Raw genomic sequence first — 14,763 nt, forward strand, 5'->3', positions numbered from 1 at the left:
TCAATATATTTTTTTTTTTTCTTTAATGGTCACATTGAGTCCTGAAAATCTCCCTGGGAAAAAGGCATGTACAAAATATTGCAGAAAAAAAGACAAAAATGGGAGTAACATAAAGTTAATTGTATTTTTCTCCATTTTCATTGTCATCTACCTGCAGGAGCAGAGAGATGCTATTTTTTATGGTAACTCTGTAGCAGCTGCACAGTGGTGGTGTGTCACTGGCATTTTTCACATGCGATGGCCATCACCAGTAAGTCACACAGAGATGCTATGACAAACCCAGACAGGGCAGAAACAAACAGAAAGCTGCACTTCCTCACAGTCACTGCTCTTGTACACCAGCATCAACCACATTCCTTTCCCAATAAAACAAAGCAAAGGGCTTCTGAGCAATACACTCATCGGGCAGAGACTGCAGGCACAAGGAAAGGCAGAAAAAGTTCAAATGCAGATACTCCAAAGGAAAATTCTATTTCATGATTCAATACCTTATGCAGACATCTTTCTCAGGCATCTTTTTAATAGATTAACTATTCTGACAAAGCTGGGGAAATTTTGTATGACTTCCTAACATGTTATCACAACATAACTGTGTTTCATCATATAGAGCAATTTCACTATCCTTTGGAAAAGGAGAAAAAGCCAAACCAAGTAAATTGTCATTGTGGAAAAGAACTTATTATGGGTATACAAAAATGTTGATTTCTCTCAACCCAGAGATATTTCTAATAAACTAGAAATAAATATCAAGGTAAATGGGTTTATGCAGAATAGAAGAAGAGTCCACCTTCACAGAGGATATTCTACTCTTCTCTGAAGTGTCTCTTCCTGGATATGCTAATCCTTATGGAATACACAAACATATTGCATGTAAGTCTTTTGCAAGAATTAGAAATAATTGTAATTTTTCTAGTTCATTACATGAATACATTTTTTTGATTTCTCAAGATTCTAAGTGTATTTAAACATCATTTTCAAAAATCACTTCAATAAGATTATTGACATTATGGTGAATTTTTAAAATATCAGTCGCTCCACAAAAAACATCTTTAAAAGCCTTAATATTTAAAACAGTTTAAAATACTTCCCATTCCAAAGGTATTATTTGTGCTAGTAATTTATCTCAATCAAAAGTAAAGAATAATACAGGTGTATGTTGGCAGTTTCTTTTCATAAGAAGCTACCAGGTAAGCCTAGGCTGAAATTATTTTACCAAAAATTGTTTCTTAAAATGTCTGAGAAAAAAATCATAGAGAAAATAGTTTGTCTTTTTCGACAGGCTTTTACTTCAAGGGCAATTCTGAAGGCTTCTAAGTTTTAGATAGTTCCCTTACAGACCTGCTTTAACCTAATGAAGTTAAAATTTGCTATATTCAAAGTTTCAACTGAAAAGGATGTTCTTGGTAACCTTACACAAAGTTAGGGGTGTGCACCTCTAGCAAGGCAAGCAATGAGGACTTGGGCTCATGGTTACCAGGGAAAGAGGATATTTTCCAGGGGAAAGAGGATATTTTCCCAGGGGATTTCTGTGGTCTTGCCCTGACAACCAGACGATGAATGTGCTGTTAGCTGTGACTCACACGTGTCTGTGACACACACCAAGCTGCTTTATACCTCTGAAAACTGATAAATGTCTAGATAAAGCTATCTACCCTGCTCCCTTGCAATTCTCTAAATGTGTTTTAAAATGTGCATGGTTGCATATGTGTATATATATTGCAAAGGTGCATACGTAATAATGGCTCTGTATCACTGACTCAGCTATTCAGAGATGGAAAACAATTGATCCAATAATTTATATACATATTTATATGAATATGAGTATGAATATAGAGGAATGGATGGATAGGTTGGCAGGTGGATTAATGAATAGATGGACAAAGTGTACATTTCTGTGTGAATAAAATAATATGGAATATAGTTCTTAAGGAAAAAAATATAAGAAAATAATTGAATGTTGCCTATCTTCAAGCAATAATAAAAATATTAAATGAATTTCTATAAATGCAGCAATAATAATAATAACCCAAAAAATGACATATTTTACATTAAAATCTCTGATCTCAGGTGATTAGAAGCTTAGCAGTCCTCAATTAATCCAGAACCATGGCTGCACTTTGCTCCACTGCACTCTCATTCCCTGCTGTTGCATGAAGGAACTTGGGTTTGATTTTCAGCGCTTGACCCAACAAACTTTCCAGAGGGAAAGCCATTCCATAAGTATGGAAGAAATACAATAAAGCCAAGAAAGAAGATGGATGATCTGTCAAACAATGAGAGTCTTTTCTCCTCTGGGAGAGTGTACCACTTCCACAGTAGTCTCCATCCCTCCCTGATCATGATGCTGGTGTCTGGGTAACTTGAATCCAGTATTATTTAATATAAAGAATAATAATGGGTATTAATCTCATGTGATTAATGCATATGAAATCTCACATCATATTTATTAAGAGTGCAAATCATGAATTTCTAGCTTAATAAGAATGATTAATTGAGTCAAGTGTTTAATTTCCTCTCTTCAAATCATATCTTGATGATTCATGAATTCCATAGCAAAGTCATTTACATTATAATATCATCAGGAAACATAGTTAGTTGTTAGGAAGATCAGTTTGGGAGGTTGAGTACTTAAATTTCAAAAGACCTTATTTTGTTCAAATGCAGGGAACATGTAATGGGCACAGTGAGCTGACCAAGACAAAACATTTGATCATATCAGAAAAACAATATCTCCTGTATTTTCTGCAATGTGAAAGTATGGCTTTTTCAAACCACTTTGATGCTGCATTGAAGTCTCCTTGGTCTTGTGCTGTGCATACCAGGAAGTTTAAAATGCTAAATAATATCTGAAACTACCCTAGAAACTCAAGTTGCTTATTAAAGGTTTTTGTTGGGTTTTTTCCCCCCATGTTTGAAAAAATTCTTTGTTTCACTAAGGGTAAATCTCTTGTGTTTTGTAATGCTGTTATTGAACAAGTTTAATGATTTGCTGAGGACCTCATCTAGCAGCATTACCAAGCAACATGAGATTAGAAACGTATGGTGATGTAGGCTCTTCTAGAATAAATGAAAATATTTTATTCAGCTACCAAGAAGGGTCTCCTGAGATCAAATTAGAAGATAGCTGTGAAGGGAGATGTTTAGGCATGCTCTGGAATTATTTATCAGCATTTTCTGCTTGTGTGAGAATAAGCAGACATTAAGTTTAGATTAAACAAAGGAGAAAGAAAACAAGCTTTTTTAAAGTAATTTGACTGCTAATGATATTTCTGAATTATTCTCAGTTTAATAGTTTAAGTAATTTGCAATGATAATAATTGTTCCTGCTAAAGCTCCAATAGTGTCAATTCTATCATTGATGAAATGAACTTTCTCTAAGACCTTCATATGGACAAGCAATTGCAAATTTATGGTGGACTTTGTTAATTATAAATTTTTTTTCTTCTTGACATTTTTTGTAATTTAATTTAGTTTAATTGCATTCATCAACAATGAGAGAAACTGACTTAAAAGTCCATTAAAAAGAATAAATGTTTCAGGGTTCTGTATTATACTTGTTTATCTTTATTTATAATGGATCTGTACTTCCAGATAGGACAGAGGATGCTTAATTATTACTTTTTAACAATTATGTGTGCTTTCATCATACTCGTTCAAGATAAATGTGCTTTAAATTCTTCTCTTGTTATTGTGATTTTTTTTTATTCAGATGCTATAACCTGGTTTGCAAAGTATTTGGGAAATTATGAATATGTTTAAATGGAATACTCAGGTGACTAAACTTATGCATTGTTAAACCTGTAAGACAAACCAGAGGAGAGGACAATTTGTCCCTCAAGGAACATAATATTGTAATATATGTCACAGATACTTATTGTGAGTGAAACGTGGCTCCATGAAAAATCTTGTTGTAACTTCTCACAGTGAAAATCTCACACCATGCGTGGCCACCGCGTACTCAGAGATCTCAGAGCTGGAGTTTGTTGGTATTGTCAGGCACAGTTAGAGTTGTCTTTATTTGAGCTTCTCAGGGAGTTCCTCTTGTCAGGATGTGCTGATTTGTCCAGCCAAGATCTAGCTTAGGATTGTGTTAATTTCTGTGTGGCTCAAACAGCCTGGCCACGTCTGGCTGGCAACAGCAAGCCCTGTTGAGGGTCCCTGGAGGCAGGGACAATTCTTCCCCCTGCAGGAGTGTGAGATGCTTCAGCACTGCTCCTTTTGTCCTCTCCAGACATTGATTAACACATGTTCATGTTATGTGCCTTTTTTTGGATGTAAGAGCCATCCAAATCACATAGAGATGCAAGATTTGCTTAAGTGTTTGCAAGCAGCAGTAGAGGGAGGGAGCTGTCTCTGATGTATGTAAATATTGCACGGTTTGACGAGGCATTTGTCACATGGATTCTAACTTTACTGTTACATTGCTATGCTGTCCTTTTGGTTCTGGCCATGGATTAGAATGGGCCTCGTGCTCCAGCAGAATGAAAAGACTCTTCTTGTTCCTAAAACTTGCAGTCTGACACTGGCTGAGAAATCAGAAAGATGTAAGCTTGCTCCATAAAGTAATGTGCTATCAGAAGTTGTATCATATCTTCAGTGCCCTTTTCTTAGGTATTTAAGTCCCTATGGAATGTCCACTGTAACTTTCATCAGAAAATAGAAGTATAGTGGAAAAACTAACAGTCCTACACACACTAATATAACAGAGTGAACAGACTCTCATTTGTTCTTGAGCTCTCCATTTTATGAGGGAGAAAAAGAGAAACATTTCTTGGCTCAGCATGTCTTCCTCTGCATTTCTGCCAAACTAAATGCTTGACAAGTGCAATTTTACAGCACATGCTTGATGTGAACATAGTGTCACCATGTTTAGCATTACAAAAAAAAAGTTACAGTGGAAAAAAAAGGTCACAAAAATGTTTTGATTACTTGGATGTCCTTTCAGCATTGTTCCTGCTCTCATTTCCTTCTCTATTTTGTGGAATAAATGCTGAATATCTCAGGAAAGTAAGGATGCTTTGTGGCTTCTGTTAGGAGTGCAGCAAGCTGGTAAAACTTGTGGGCTGCAGCAAAGGCAGAATAAGGTCCAGTGCAGCAATGCCTGGTGTTGTCACTCTTACATCCCCAGCAGGGAGGCCAGGGGGGCCCTTCAAAATTTGCCTTCCACCTCTACAAATTATCCTTGGAGCTATTGGATTAGATCTGCCTTCTACTGGAACATACTGGCAGGCCATGAGAAGATTTTATGTTGCTTCCCAAGTCATCCTTGCTGCACAGAACTGACCTACTTTTGCCCTGTAGGAGTGCCATTCTGGTCCTTCTCACAAGCACCAGACATAGGCCTCTGCATTACACAAGTGCACATTTTCAACAAAGAAAAAGGAAAGTCATATATATGACCTCAAACTTAGAGGTGAAGCAATAACTTTTAAAGCTACCAGCCCTGCACATGTGCAGGCTGCTCTGCACTGTGGTTATGACTCAAAAGACCTAGCTCAACCTTTTTATTTCAAATAGTTCACTATGATTATGAAAGAAAATATGCTTTATAAAATAATGTGGTATGAAGTTCTCTCTTCACTGAACCCATGACCATTAAATCCAGCCTCCTTGTAAGCATAAGTAGCTCCCATGAATACAAAGGTCAGAAAGGACTTGGCTCAAAACTTGACTCAAGCGAGTATACATTTATTTTTATTTTATTTCCTACTCCCTGTGGGGAGAAGAGGAGAAGGAAACAACAACAAAACAAAACAAAACAACAACAACAAAAAAATACCCTCTGTGACCAGAGACAGAAAATAAGAAAACCTGGAAGATTAAGCCTGCTACACAAGATTTGCCTTAGTGTTATTTACTAAATCCTGCCTTCTCAAGGGAAGGAGTGATCTGATGTACATTCCTACAAAGCCTTTCTAGAAAGCACACCATTTTCATTAGCTTTGCAGATATTGGTGAATGTATTTTTTCTCAGATGAGACACAGAATAAAGACAAAGCTCTTGTGAAAGCTGCAATAAATTTGGCTGGAATAACTTTGGCGTTTTGTCTTGTCCAGCATGAATGACTCTGACTTCAGAATGTCAACAGATAAAAATTTGGTGGTCTCATCCTGTTTTTTCTCAACTTGACTGATACAACTTAATAAAATCTTCTTCACCAGCCTTCTCTGTTCCCTCGTCTCCCCATTCCTGGAAGTGTCTGTATAAAACACCACTGATTAAATTATCTCCAGCTATTCTGCTTCAATCATATCAAATCACTTCTTGAATCTTTTTCTCAATTTCCTTTTTATTTTTTTTAACAGTATCAAATTCAAGATCATATCCTGTTTGAAGTTTCACAAAACTTCATTATAAATCACACAATAAAGCTGTCTCTTCAGTTTCATTTCTGGACTTTTTTTTACCTTTCTTCATTCCTGTTTGTTACAGCATCCTTTATTACATTCTCTAATGCCCCTTCTTGAGGCTACAGTGAACTAACTCATGTTCTCCCCACACCCACCTCTTATCACCTTCTAATCCCTCCATAAAACTTACTTTCTCACAAAAGTTCCTAGCTCATTTTCCCTGAAAAATAATCTTGCCATACATTTCATTATTAGCACCTGTCTCTGAGGTTTGTCCTTAGGGCATATGAGGGTTTCTCTATACTCTATATATTTGCTATCATATGGAAGTGATTGATGATAATAATTGTAGTTTTTACATACCTTACTTAACTGCTTTTTTTATGATGTTCTTAATTTGGTAACAATATAAATAAGACATTTCCTTCTCTACAGATTCACTGTTGCAATACTCATTAAGAGTATAACTCATTTATTAGACCCAGAGAGCTGTTTACAAGTTCTGTCACTGTACAGAACAAATAGTATGAAATTATGCTCAAAAAACTCCAGCTCACAGATAGATGTGAGACACTTACAGAAACATGGTTAACATGTAACCTCCAGTTTCTAGTGAGGCATGTTCCTAGAAGAGACCAGTGATGGGGGTAAGAGGGGTTTCCAAAAGGTACCAGGTACTCTTAAGGTTTTTGTGTACCACTAGCACTAATTATTCTTAGTACCTGCTGACATCAAGGATCCTGTAAAAACGTGGGTTAGGATATTAAATTTTGTCATGATGTGCTCAATTTAGGTGAAAGCAACCTGAACCAGGAGTTCTCAGCTCAGTCTGTGGATGGGCTGGCAGTTAATAGCATGAACTTTGTCTTATTGAACTATGTATTATTTCTAACCCATACCTGTTCTTGTTTCCTTCCACAAATCACTGTTTCCCACTAAAAGAAATTGCATTTACTTTCAAAACTACATGAAGGAATCTTAATTAAAAAAAAAAGAAAAAGAGAGAGAGAGGAAATTTTTGGGAAATGTATACTTTGTTGCAAATTTGAAGCAAAGTTGTGTTTACTGGTTGATTAGCATTTTTTAGTTCTTTTTCTCTCCCAAATTTACTTTCCCTGCCTACTAACATAAGACAATTTTTTTTGTCCACTGGGGTTCTTGGTGATCAGACATGAGATTTCTATAATCAGAACAATGGTGGAAGGAATTGCTCTTTTTTAACAGGCTACATCCAGCCAAGATGCAGCCTGACAAACTAGGTGACCTAAGTTAATTCCCCAGTAGAAGGGCTGCTCCTTTATCCTCTGCCCATGGGGGACAGGGCAAAGCCTCATAATTGGACAAAGTAGAATCTTCAGGGCTGTGGAAGAGGAACAGGTGAGAATGTAACCGATCATTATCTTCAGCCTGTAACTGGCAACCAGATGCTCCTGAAATACATCAAAAGAGTTTTCAGTAACACAGGGCTTCCTGCTCAGGGGAAGCAGTGTAGCTTGTCTTCCTAGCCACAAGAAAGTGATATACAACCACATTTAACTCTGTTTTTACTCTGCCAAATTTGCAACCTTTTACTTGTCTGTCAGGGCAAGACTCAATAAACCAAGTGAACATTTTACTTTTAGTCTTCCATAGATATGGTTTTTTAAAAGCTGAGTTAACTAGGCTCAATCTGCAGCTGAGTAGTTGGATCTCAACTATTGCACAGTATCTTTCCTAATCTGATTCTGTACAGCAACACAAAAGGAAGGTCTTAGACTCTACATTATGCAAATATACGTGCCTGGTATTGTCATTTAAGGGACTTCAGATCTAATCTCTTCATTTTCCCACTCAATTACTTGTTTTTCCTCTCTGTCCTCCCTAAGTTCCAAGCCAAAACTGAAATCCTTTGAAAAAAAAATTAGCATTTGTATCAATTTAGTGCTTCAGAGTAGAAACACAGTTGGTCTATACAGTTGCTGAACAACACATACTGACAGAAAAATCCTAATGAAAGATGATAGCAATTAACTTGAACTATCAATGCTGAATTCCTTTGTCAGAGAGAAAGAATAGATTTCTGTCTGATAACCTGAAAAGAACAATATCCAATTTGTAGGCATTATCCACTCTTTTGAGAGCTCTGAAACTGTAGAGTTTTTCCCTGAGTTAATTTTAAAGGAATGTCTGACATTTTAATAAAACCCTCATTGTAAATTTTCATTTGGGCTTAAAAAAAATTAAAACCCCCAAAACCAAAACAACTAACAAACAGACAAAAAACCCCCAGATTTCTCCTTATAAGCTGTCACTCTGGTGACCAAAAGTGGGCAGGTTTCCCAGGACCACACCTGGAATCTGCTGGTTTGCTCTGTGTTGGCAGTGGGATGATATGAGGCCTGTAATAAAAGGGGAAGACTTAGCAGGATGACTTAGCACAGATGCCTGTGACCAGTTTTTACTGAACCAGGCCCCAGCTTTAATAGAGATGTTGTCACCATTGTTTGAAAGGCTGATCTAACACTCCAGTTGGAGGAAAAACTGGACAAGCTAAGTAGCTAATTGCTATTCTTGGCTTGCTCTCCCATTCACTGAGTCCACAATGAAAAACAACATTGCAGGACTGTAAAACATCTCAAAAAGAAAACTATGCTCAGTGGTTCTGAGTCATACCAACAAAAGCAAGAAAATGTAGAGAGCCAAAGGGCTCTCCTTGGTCTATTTTTGCCATGTTGTGTCTGGGCATTGCAGGGTTTTCTAGTACAAAATGTTCGCCAAAGAGCCGTGATCTATCTTTGCCTCCTGGGGGGTGAGCTAAAGGAAACCCATATATTAAATTTCCAGTTCTAACAGTGCCAGAATTTAAGTACAGATGAACCTGTCACTATACTGTGAAGAAGAAGTACAAGTTTAAGCCAAATATGTTTAGTTTCTTTGGCTGGGTTTCAACAAATACTTAGGCAAATTTGCTACATGGGGTTTCCCAGCTCCAAGTCCACACAGAGATTTAACTCTAAAAAATCTGATCCACCAAACTCAGGGCAATTACTTTAGTTATGAGCCCATGCCTCTGTCTTCCAACTCCTCTGGTAACTTTTGGTACAGAAAACCTGAAATGGGCCTGCCTGTCTTTCTGGAACTTTTTTATGATGTCTCATCTTTTATTATCTTTCATCTTTTGAAAAAATTAAAAAAAAATAGTGCTGTCTCCCAGATTGTTAGTTGCCACTAATTATTCATAAACACTCTTGACAGCTGCATTAGCTGCCCACTGTCACTATCCTCCAACAAATTTTAATACATCATCAAGAAATATTCTTGTATAGCTCAATGAAAACCAAGGTTTTGACTGCACAAGTGAGACTTTTCACCCAGAGACATATGGAAACATTGAATACTGGGGAAAGGGAAGCAGACAAACTCCTCACAGTTTTAGCAGGGATTTATTTTGAGCATTGTTCTGTTTTCATCTACCTGATTAGAGCATGGAACACTCAGGAGCCAGCAGTGCTTTCAAGAATCAAAAAGAGCAATTAAATTAATGGTTTTGTCAGAGCAGTAATAATTATATTATTACAATATAGCATGGCAGTATCTAAAAGCCTCAACCAAGAATATGTCCTCATTTTGTTAAGCCTTGGAGAAGAACACAATGATGTCCTCCCCCTTCCTGCCCCAAAATACAAATGGGTAAAGCAAACAGTAATGCAGAGGGGAGACTCTCATCACTATGTTATAAATAAAAGAATGAACCATTGACAGACAGGATGAGATACCCAAAGTCACAGGAAATCTGCAGCAAAGTCACTGAATATGCTTTCCCCAAGCCATGTGCCGTAAATAAAAAGCTATCCCTCTTTCAGGCAGCAAGAATTTCAAGTCATGCCACTCCTCATAAAATATGCAGACTTTCTGAAAAAGAGGGAATTTTCCATTTACTGATAGGTTAGTAAACACAGCACCTCTGGGCAATTTCTACGACATTCTTAGAAATAAGTAACATTAATCAATTTTTCACTATGGACACAATATATACAGTATTTGAATATGCATTTATAATTCAGAATGATGTAATTAATGAAAATAAAATATATTTCAACAATATCTAGTGCATATGTAATTTATAGAGCTTTAAATGCAGATTTATAGCCAGTTTGTCATGTGCTAGTAAAATGTCTGCATAAAAATGTGTGAACATTTGTGCTGTAACAACTCTGTCAAAAGAACATCATGGTGATCATTTGGCAACATGTATATGTTGTCTGATGAACTTCACTACAATTAATTATCACTGCTAATGAACATTTGATTAAATTAATTTTCTAAAATATACAAATGATTAAGTGAGAATATGAAGAGATTTATTGCACATATTGATAACAGAAAATTCTATGTGACATTTTCCTGTGTCTAAAGTAATGAAACAGTGAAATTATAATTCTTCATAAAGACTTTCAAAAGAACCTTTTGGAAAGCTCTGTTCTAATATACATATACCCAGGAGTCATTTGAATGAGCTCAAGATAACCACAGTGCTGACCCCTGCAATACATTCCTGTCACCATAAAATGCTGCAGAAGAATATTAGCAGAGCAAAAATAATACCAGAGTGTTGCATAGTAACAAGAGTTGCTGCCTTCAGTTTAAATTCAGGGCTCAGCTTAAGATAGCTTCATCCCTTTCAAAACTGGCTGAAATACAGACCACTTGTCACATGTCCTATTTTTTAGTTAGTTTAAGTTGACTCTCTTCAATGTACATTGCACTGCAGGTTTTGTATCAACAATGAATGGTAGTAGAATGTATTTTCACTGAAATTGGAATACATAGAAATAAACAACTTAAAACAACTCTGTTATTTGACTCTTACATTATAACCATTAAAATACTGAACTTGCACTGGAAATCAATTTGCTATTGTTTCAAAATATCAATCCCAAGTTTTTACTAAGTCGATTTTTTTGGGTTATAGTTCTACAGAGAAAATTAATTTGCTTATATTGTGTTTTGCAACATCCAATGCACAAGTGTTGCTTTGCTCTTTGAGAACACCAGAGGAAAGCAATTTCCTTCATGCCAGTCACTGAGCCAATGATAATGGTGACTACTGAATGTGGTGGCAAAACATGAACCCTAGAAGCCATCATCTGTCTTTTCAACACACAACTTTATTTCAGACAGGATCCCAAAAAGTTCCTCCAGCTGGGGCAGTAATAAGGACACATTCAGAAGCTGTCCCTCACTTTTTCATGGTCACCTGATAATGAACACCTTCTTCTAAGTGGGTCAAAAACTGCTGGGTGGAAAGCAGAAAAATATAGGCCCAAAGAACACATAAACCGATGTAAATAAAGATAAAGTGATTTTTTTCCCCTGTGGTATCTGGACTGCACGTCAGATTTAATATATGAATATTTCTCCCTGTGAAGGAGTCATTGTAGCTTAGCTTGCATGGCTGCTCAAGATAATAAACAGGCATAATCCTACATTTGCCTTTCAGCAATGCCAATAGCATCCTGTTATCTTGTTTGATGTTAGCAGTAACGTGAAATAAACTGAATTTCAGAAGTAAATCAATACTCATTTTGACAATAAATGAAAATTATTAATAAATACATTTTAAATGTATGTACAAATGCAACACTCAAGAATGTGAAAAAGCAATGACAGTAACATAAAACATAAAACTACACTTTCAACAGTCAATCATGTGATTGAATTTAAATTAATACTTCTGTAAGAATGTTGAACTTTCTTCAAGGAAATATTCCAATGAATGAAAACATCCCAATTTATGTAAAATGCAAAGTTTGCAAATATATACTTTTAATAATAAATGCAATTTATTCTTCTAATGAGTCTAAATCCCACAGAGAAAGAAATAAATCAGCATTTTATCATCAACAATTTTGCCACTTCACTGGGAATGTGACCTTCTCCTTAATTTATCACACAGCCGCCAATACTTTGTACTTCTCTAAGGGCTTCTTGCTGAAGTTTCCCAATTTTTACAAGTATCAGCAATTTAATTTACCCTACTTTTGTGCACCTAGTTCTTTACAACATTTATGTTAGAGGCTACAGAAAAGAGACACTAATTGATAAACTTTTGCTTCGAGTTGCACAGGAAGATTGATGACAGAAAGAAGCAGAATTCAGATTTTGTGACATACTTTAGCTGCTAGTCTGTTCTAAATTTTTGATTCAGGAACTATTAAAAGAAACAAAGCCTTTGGATCCAAACTTAACCTGTGTGAATGAAAACTTTACAAAGACCCACCTGTAGTTTCTAACTGACCCTCTCTGTGTTTGTGCTGACTTTCTCTTAGATTTAAGCTGACTTTATACGGCTGTTAGTGTCTAAATACTCATTCTGATAAAGCATTTCCTTTCCATACCTCTGCATCCTAATTATTTTGTAATGGCATCTGCATAAGACCCATAGTACTTTACTGTCAGTCTGGAGAATCCTTCTACTCAGAAAAACGTCTGTGTGTGTGTGTGTATGACAAACATTAAAGATTTCCCATCTGTCACATCTTTAACAATTTATATAAACTCCATTGTTGGGAAAAGAACCCAGAAATTACTGAAATACTTTCTAACACTCATTAGCTAAAGGAAGCAACAGCTATTGACATACTAACTGTGGATCAAGAGGGTTCTTGTAGTTATACCTCTAATTCTGTCCTCTTAAACCTAGCAGGAGATTTGAATTAATTATACTGGCATCAATGATATAAACAGACAATTCATCTTGAATCGTTCAATAATCTTCAGTAAATGATTAATACACTTTTAATCACAGAATACCTGGTATCTTGCCAGTCAATACTTCTCAGGAGCTTAAAAAGATGCATTACTGCAAGCTACAGATCAGTTTCTGTTTTGTTAGATCCAACTAGAAATGTCTTGGGTTTATTTGGGAAAGAAAATTTAATGACTGAATTTTTCAAATCCAGGGGGAAATGATTGTGTAATATTTTGTTGATTTTCTTCCAGCTAGATCTAACTGAATATAGAAAATGTATTGGTAGTTTTATTACTAGAACCTTTATTAGGTCTGTCATATCCAAACTAAGTGAACTGTCTCTGAATTTGGGTTGAGCATGTTATTGTTCTTTTTTAGGGCATAACAACATTCTTTCATGGAAGTTTGGCAGTCATCCATCATCAATGCTCTCCTTGGAGGTTATCATGCATCATGGAAAAAGGGCCTGCCCTCTCCCTACCAACAATATTTCCCTTGAAGGAGAAAATGCCCCCTCCCCACAGCTCTAACTTTCTTTCTCTGACAAATACATAGTCCAGCCAGAAGTGGCAAGGATAACAGAAAAATTCAGAAAGATAGAGAGAGACACAATGTTAATTTTCAGGAATTACTTCTCACACTTAGTAATCAATGTGTTCAGTCTATATTCAAAAGACCAAGGATAATATTACTTTTTTTTTCTCCCCCCTGTGGACAGCACCCACAATGAGACTGAATCATTAAGAAATCTCTGTGATTGTGATTTTTGTCATGCAAAATCAGTTTAAGCACTCAGCAATATTCTCACATGACTCATTCTCTTAGGCAATAGAAAGAGTTATTTAAAAATTCTTCTGTTTGAGTAAAAGTGCTTATTTAGAGCTCCACCAAATGTATTTGGGTGGGGAAGGAACCTGTATCATATATTTATTTACCAATGGTCACAGCTGTGCTAATATAGCAGAATATTAATCTGTATTCTTACACTCAGAAAGGATTTTGGAACAGCAAGTTGCTTCTGAAAAGGGCATCTGCAACAAATATTAGCTGTAAATAAATAAAAAGTGGAGGAGCCTTCTAGGAAATGTTTGTGCATGTAAATGCACTCACTCATGAAGAGTAGGAAGCTGGTCATGCTGTATTTATCTGGAGAAATCTATGCCATGCTAACCAAGTTCTTATTGAAAGATTTCACGTGTTTATTTCTCTGTGCTCTAATACAAGAGCTTAGAGGCCATGGAAAATACATTAGAATTTGTCAATTCCAGCAGGTTTTATTAAATTAGGAAGTTTCAGAAAGCTGTTGGGGGCTTGGTTGCTTGTTTTGTTCTCAGTGTGGTGTAACAGAGGGCCCTTTCTCAGGTTCAGTTGAGATATTGCTCTCTTAAATGAAAAAATGGAAATCCAATATATAAAACCTTGTCATTTTATTTGTAAAGCTATATTTGCAAGTCTTATGCTCATCTGACACCTAAGAGAAGTTGCTTTTCTAAAGTCACCAACACAAGGAAATGTGGCGATATTCCTTCAGCTAAGGAGTTAGGTATGCATTGCCTGTGAAATAAGATCAAATATTTTCAGAATTAGATTGTAGAGACTTGTAACAAATCTTGCTCTGTTTTAGATACTGCTTAACTAAACTCTTTTATCTAATAATTGTTTTTATTTACAAAATACAATAT

Source organism: Agelaius tricolor, unplaced genomic scaffold, assembly GCF_023055355.1.
Source record: "Agelaius tricolor isolate 1412-34295 unplaced genomic scaffold, bAgeTri1.0.p SCAF_11, whole genome shotgun sequence".
Classification (NCBI taxonomy): domain Eukaryota; kingdom Metazoa; phylum Chordata; class Aves; order Passeriformes; family Icteridae; genus Agelaius; species Agelaius tricolor.